General features: G+C 38.1%; 1 long non-coding RNA gene across 1 annotated transcript in view; it reads right to left on the bottom strand.

The window, feature by feature from the left end:
* Nucleotides 1-6,834: 6,834 nt before the first annotated feature.
* Nucleotides 6,835-7,500, bottom strand: part of LOC121719029 — a 4,295-nt gene continuing 3,629 nt past the window's right edge. The window contains exons 5-6 of the long non-coding RNA XR_006034082.1: nt 7,254-7,342; nt 6,835-7,154 (exon numbers count right to left, since the gene is read on the bottom strand). This is a non-coding gene — a long non-coding RNA (uncharacterized LOC121719029). The remainder of the gene's footprint in view (nt 7,155-7,253; nt 7,343-7,500) is intronic.

Here is a 7,500-nt window from a genome sequence, read left to right as displayed (position 1 = left end):
TTATTAAAATTAAACGTTTTTAGAATCGATACTTTATTAAAATTAAACGTTTTTAGAATCGATACTTTATTCAAATTAACGTTCTGTGTCTGCGTGAACTGCTGCTCTCACTGCTCCTTGCACGCATCTAGGCAAGTGGGCGTGTCAAGCAGGCAGCTCTGAGTGAGTGAGTGCGCAGCCAACGTCAACATACAGTAGTTCTTTGCCGACCGTCCTCGGCCTTGTGGATAAAACAAAAGGTGAAGTGAAATCTGCAACTATTTCGGATACATCGCGAATAGTGAAGGCAAGCCATCAGGTACACAGAGGCCCGTTTGTGAAATATGTTTCAAAGTCATTTAAAAGCAGTAGGCTACGCATGGAACTTGGCTAAACACCTCGCAGACATATCCCAACATTTTTGTTCAAAGAACGACAGGTTAACGAATATGCTATAGAAAACACGACTACATGGTTAGCGCCAAGTTCTTCTCTTCTGTTTTAGTCTAGTCTAAGTGAAACGAGTATGGTACTCTGGGATAAAGCGAACCTTCCTTCATCAATGAATTTTGACGAGACATAACGAGCTGTAATCATTTTGACGAGACATAACTAGCTGTAATCATAGGGTGCTAACGTGATGAAAGCGTAATGTTCACGCCAGAATAACATTACCATAACTTGTAAACAATCTATTTCATGTTCGGTCAGTACTACTGGTAATATTTGTCATGGCATGTAGACTGCAATTTGTTCAATAAGTATTGCCCAGATGTAGGATAGGCTACCCGAAATACGCTAATTAAAGCCCACAGCATATAATACCACCAAAGCGTGTTGAGTCCTAATAATAATAGCGGCTTATTTTTACGTGGTAGCAAATCATGTTATCAAAGAAATAGACGTAGGAATGCACACAGACATATTGCAACAGGTAATGGTGTAGGCCTATCTCACGAAGACCTGAGTGGTTGGAACGTCGTACTTGTACACTGGGCACAAAGAAGACTATCCTCACATTTTTCTCTTTGCAACTGTCAAAGAAATCCCATGAACACGGGATGGCCTAGGGAAGCCTATACTGTACATCAGATGGCCTAAAGATTAGGCCCCTCTGCATAGCATTCAGTGATTTGCATGCAGTAATTTCAACACTGACCTTGATCTAGCCTAGTTTGGCTATTTAAAGCTACTTTATTGCCAAAACACAACACAATGTAAATGAGCTATAACAAAAAATAAAGGACTTAATCACACAAAGTAGGCCTACTATTTTACTGACTATAAAAATAATTATGTAGGAAGTTTAGAACCCAGAATTGACCTGCACACTACAAAAGTGCACCGAACACAAATGACTCAATACACTTGGAGGAGGTATGAGTCCTTTCTTTTCCAGATATCTTAGGATTTCGCCGTAGTATCGTTTCAGTATCGAGCATCGTGATATTTATGGCAGGTATCGTATCAAAGTCATAATTTTGGTATCGTGACAACACTAGTTCATATGTACATGGGTACTGCAGTGTTAAACAGGCCTCAGTTCATATGTGGATGTACATGGACACTGCAGTGTTACAGGCTTCAGTTCATATGTGTCTGTATGGATATCTGCAGTGTTAAACAGGCCTAAGTTCATATGTGGATTTACATGGACACTGCAGTGTTAAACAGGCTTCAGTTCATATGTGGATGCTCATGGACACTGCAGTGTTAAACAGGCCTCAGTTCATATGTACATGTACACTGCAGTGTTAAACAGGCCTCAGTTCATTTGTACATGGACACTGCAGTGTTAAACAGGCCTCAGTTCATATGTGTCTGTATGGACACTGCAGTGTTAAACAGGCCTCCGTTCATATGTGTCTGTATGGACACTGCAGTGTTAAACAGGCCTCCGTTCATATGTGTCTGTATGAACACTGCAGTGTTAATCAGGCCTCAGTTCATATGTACATGGACACTGCAGTGTTAAACAGGCCTCAGTTCATATGTGAATGCTCATGGACACTGCAGTGTTAAACAGGCCTCAGTTCATATGTACATGTACACTGCAGTGTTAAACAGGCCTCAGTTCATATATACATGGACACTGCAGTGTTAAACAGGCCTCAGTTCATATGTGGATGTACATGGACACTGCAGTGTTAAACAGGCCTCAGTTCATATGTACATGAACACTGCAGTGTTAAACAGGCCTCAGTTCATATGTGGATGTACATGGACACTGCAGTGTTAAACAGGCCTCAATTCATATGTACATGGACACTGCAGTGTTAAAAAGGCCTCAGTTCATATGTACATGAACACTGCAGTGTTAATCAGGCCTCAGTTCATATGTACATGGACACTGCAGTGTTAATCAGGCCTCAGTTCATATGTACATGAACACTGCAGTGTTAAACAGGCCTCAGTTCATATGTACATGGACACTGCAGTGTTAAACAGGCCTCAGTTCATATGTGTCTGTATGGATACTGCAGTGTTAAACAGGCCTCAGTTCATATATACATGTACACTGCAGTGTTAAACAGGCCTCAGTTCATATGTGGATGTACATGGACACTGCAGTGTTAAACAGGCCTCAGTTCATATGTACATGTACACTGCAGTGTTAAACAGGCCTCAGTTCATATGTGGATGTACATGGACACTGCAGTGTTAAACAGGCCTCAATTCATATGTACATGGACACTGCAGTGTTAACCCTTTCTTGCCCGTGCCGAACATTCCATTTTTGGTGCTGGATGACCTCCTTACACAAAAAACCTTATTTCTTGAGTATAATACATACCATCAATGGGATATACATACCATTGTAATCAGAAGGGTCAGTTCTATCAAATGATGTAAAATACATATGGTAATGTTGATATAGTAATGAACAGTCTTTGAAAATCCTCTCCAAATGTATACCGAAATTCGTTAAAATTGAATCGCATAAAAATGAATTTTCATCATATTTCTATACGAGATAGAGAAAAATATAGAGTGTATGACATGTTCAGCAAGTTGTGGGCTATTTAACAAAAAAGATTGAATTGGAATATCACTAACCTTTCAAAAGTTATGATAAATTAAGTGATAAGTGTAAAAAAAATGCAGGACACGGGATTTAGAATGTTGACAGAATTCACATTCTCTTTCTCACCAAAAACATAAAAGTATGCATAAAAACTAATATTGAAGTCAGACACAATGGTTTAGATTTATTTGGTCCATAAGTAAATAAACCATTTATTTGTATATAAGCAAATGCTACAGTCAACAATAATGATATATAAAAGAAAAACATGTACCTTACCAGTAATACAGGAAGTAAGTATACTGTATATTTATTGAAGATCAATTCTGAATAGAGACATAGAATACATTTGATTCAACAGATACAACTTCCTTATATAAATTAGTGTAATATGAAAATGATATACATCTATAAAATGTATTATTTATGAAAAGCTAGGAATACAATCAACTTCAACATCACTCAAAAATCAATGTGTCTAAACATTTGAAAGTGGATTACATAGAACAAGCCTGTTGAGAATAAACACATACACACATATACACACAAACTCACACACACACACAGAGGAGGATAGGGAAAGGTGGGGTGGGGAACCTGAAGGTTAAACACAGAAGACCTATGACTCATAACGGAACGCATCCCCTTCTGTAGAATGCCAAATCTGACAGCAATTTTGTTTACCAAAAAAGCAGTCACCTACCGCTAAACTCCAGGCCATACAAGCTACTTTAGTGTTATTATGTATTGTTTTTATAACAAAGCCAACAATTTTTCTTTGGCTCCTGCTGTACAGGAATATGTACTTGATGAAAAGACGACAGAGTAGTAGTTGGAGCAGCTGAAGGCGAGGCTGAAATTTTGACGGAAATGCCTGCCAGTTGTTGTGATAGATTTTCGCCAAAGTCTTTCTGGCTGTAGCTACCAAACCTAGGTTCAACACCAGATTCTGCATTGCTAAACTTGAAATAATAAGAAACTATTGACAACAGCAATGTCAATGGAGAAAAAGTGTACACAATATGTATTTCTCATTTGGTCAACGCTCCCTGATCCCTTCAGAGACTTGGTTCCCCAGTAGCAATGGATATTAGGGAGGGAAGTGAAGTCCCATGTCAATGATCAATCCCAGAAAACTGTGAAACTCTTCTGGGGTCTCTTCGTCCCATGCCCCTGCACTGTGTGTTTGCATGCGACGGCCTACTAAGCACAACCTCCCACCCGTTCCGGTTGGTAAAACCACATATGCCTGGGACAACAACATAAAAATCAACATAACAAGTCTATTTCACAGTGTTTTAGTGGCAGTCTACACCACCCTACGCACGCCACCTAAATCTATACCTTCTTCCTCCATCCTCACATGGTCTTCAACATTGTGAGCGCAAGCTCATCAGCAGTCAGCTACCTCTTCAGGCCTGCAAGGAGGTCTGTGTAGGTCTTGTCATCCTCCATCTGAAACAACAGTAAAATCATACAAATGTAATACATTTATTAATTTAAAAAATAAAATCACAAAACTACAGATGTGTGCACATACATACACAAGAAGAGGTAGCCTAAACTATTGAAGCATTTTGAGTAACTCAAAAATATTTAGAAGTATGAAAAGTCATTTTATTACATATGGGTTTAGCTACCCTAAATCTGATTGTCTGGCTGGCATTAAGATAAAGACAGATTACATTTCACCTAGTAACTAACTGCTTAAATGCAATAATGACATTTCTGACATAATATGTGATTTCACATCATGTTTTCTATAAAACTACAGAGAAGAGTAGAATATCAAGTCATGCCATCTTAGAAAATGTTGAGACAAGCACGTCTGTTGTTTGTCATTTAGAAGTTAGCAAGCTAAAACAGTTCACTACAAACTGCCTAGCGAGGTAACAACCCGAGGAGAGGCAATACGTTAATTAGCACTACATTTCTGACAGAATCCGTGATTTCACAACTTGTTTTCTACAACTACATATTGAGAGGAGTAAAAATATCGCTCAACTTATTTCATGTAAGAGAACGCAACTTAAAACGTGGCGCCCATTGATTTATTCAGCTTTGGTATGCTATACTGACTTGCCAATATAATGCTTACCTAACAAGCAAATTGGTACTAGAAAACAAACTCACTTACAGGTTATATACTAACAGGTTTTTAAATGAAATTGTCAAATGAAAATAACTGATATCAAAAGCAAACGAGAATACTGCAAGCAGTTCAGAGTAATGCAGCTAGCTAAAGTTACATGACAATGCACTTGATGAGAAAGCATATTACTGTCAAATAACATGATTTTATGACTACAAATTAAGATTAACCATAACTAGAAACAATGTAAAATATATATTACCTCAGTTTATCCAGCTGTGTGGTTTCCAGTCAAGGTAAACTCCAACGAAGTGCAGGTGGCATCTGGCGGTCCATGTTAAAATGTACAACTGAAGTGAAAAGTTTTTTTCACGACTCATCTTCAAGTATCCAAAACAATTCGCGCCATAAACCCCTTAACCAATCATATCAAATTGAAGCTTATGTTGTCAGCATTACGGGGAAGATTTCAGAAATAAAATCAGTCATTGGACAGCTGAGATATTAGATGATTGGTCATCGTTAAAATTTTAACGAAATTAGAACGGTCGGGCTTGTAAGGGTTAAACAGGCCTCAGTTCATATGTGGATGCTCATGGACACTGCAGTGTTAAACAGGCCTCAGTTCATATGTGTCTGTATGGACACTGCAGTGTTAAACAGGCCTCAGTTCATATGCACATGTACACTGCAGTGTTAAACAGGCCTCAGTTCATATGTACATGGACACTGCAGTGTTAAACAGGCCTCAGTTCATATGTGTCTGTATGGACACTGCAGTGTTAAACAGGCCTCAGTTCATATGTACATGTACACTGCAGTGTTAAACAGGCCTCAGTTCATATGTGGATGCTCATGGACACTGCAGTGTTAAACAGGCCTCAGTTCATATGTACATGGACACTGCAGTGTTAAATAGGCCTCGGTTCATATGTACATGGACACTGCAGTGTTAAATAGGCCTCGGTTCATACACAGTAAATCGGCCAGTGTTAATTTTACTCTATGGGTGTTAATTTTAACACTATTCCAGAGTTTATATAATCCTCACTCATCAGTGTTAAAATAACACTTGCCATAGTGTTGCCGTATTAACACTAGCCTAGTGTTTCATAATTAACTCTATCAGAGTTAAAATTAACTCTATTGGAGTGTATCATTAACTCCATCAGTGATTCATAATTAACTCTATTGGAGTAATTAATTAGTTTCTAGAGCCATATATTTATCAAAATAAACATATTAAACAAACCACAGCAAATTAATTACTTTTCTTTTTTTATTAACATTTGCCATGATATGGCTCAAATCAATGTGCAGAGGTACAATATATATGTCAAAGTTTGGTCCACAAGCATTTTGTTGAGCAAAGGCCTTATACTCATACAAATCATTGACTTTAACAATAAAACAATGTTCCTCACAATCCATAACCACATATGCATGAAAATGCTCTGCAACACTGAGTAAACATTTCATAAACAAGAAATAAAACAATATAATCAAGAGTTTTTTACAATTTCACAAACTTGTTTTGCTTCACACCTATTACTAGAGATGTGCAATAATGGGCCAATTTTCCATAAGCAAGACAGATAATGCACCATGAAGTGATGTTACATGTGGGTATACCCAAAGTCCTTTTAGGCAAGTCCCTCCACTCAGCAGCCATATTGCAACGCATTTTGGGCACTTTCGGCAGGCTTCACAACACCAATCTTGCTCCAGCGACAAGATCACAACACATGATTGGCACAATCAATGTCTTCACAACACACCACATGATTGGCTCAATGTATTTACATGTCCACGTTTTGCCACGGAGGGGGGTGTGATATATGTAGACAACACCATACGTTACAAACTAACCCCATGCATTTCTATGGAGGATTTTTTGATTGCTGTGTCTCCTCATTAGAAAGTCTACCTCCTTAAAAAGCTCATGGTGTTCATGTATTCCAAGGCTCCCGAGCTGTTCTTGACCAAACGCTGCGACACTCGTTGCTTTAGGCGCCATGCCAGATAGCCCGTCCCTCTTCCAGCATCGTAGAAGTGTTCCTGCAAAATAATGTGGGCAAGAACTATGATTATCCAGATCAATAGTTGAACATTATTATTATTATATATAACCTTAAATGGAAATGAGTAAAATCTTACATAGCCATTGGTGGAGTAAGGATCCCTGAGATTAGGAAACAGTCACAATGCCGAGTGCCTATCTTTTTCCTTGACTTCGTACTGGTATCCTAAAAACAATAGGAAAATTATATAGATATATTCAGACAACATTACAAGCTATAAAATGGAAGAGTGATTAAACATGGATTATGGATAAAATATAGACTTAACGCTTCTTGCCACTAAAATATGCTTAAGTAATATTACATTAAATTAGGCTAACACA

Source organism: Alosa sapidissima, chromosome 9 (assembly GCF_018492685.1).
Source record: "Alosa sapidissima isolate fAloSap1 chromosome 9, fAloSap1.pri, whole genome shotgun sequence".
Classification (NCBI taxonomy): domain Eukaryota; kingdom Metazoa; phylum Chordata; class Actinopteri; order Clupeiformes; family Clupeidae; genus Alosa; species Alosa sapidissima.
The sequence above is the reverse complement of the archived record's forward strand: the minus strand, read 5'-3'. Positions and strand labels throughout refer to the sequence as shown.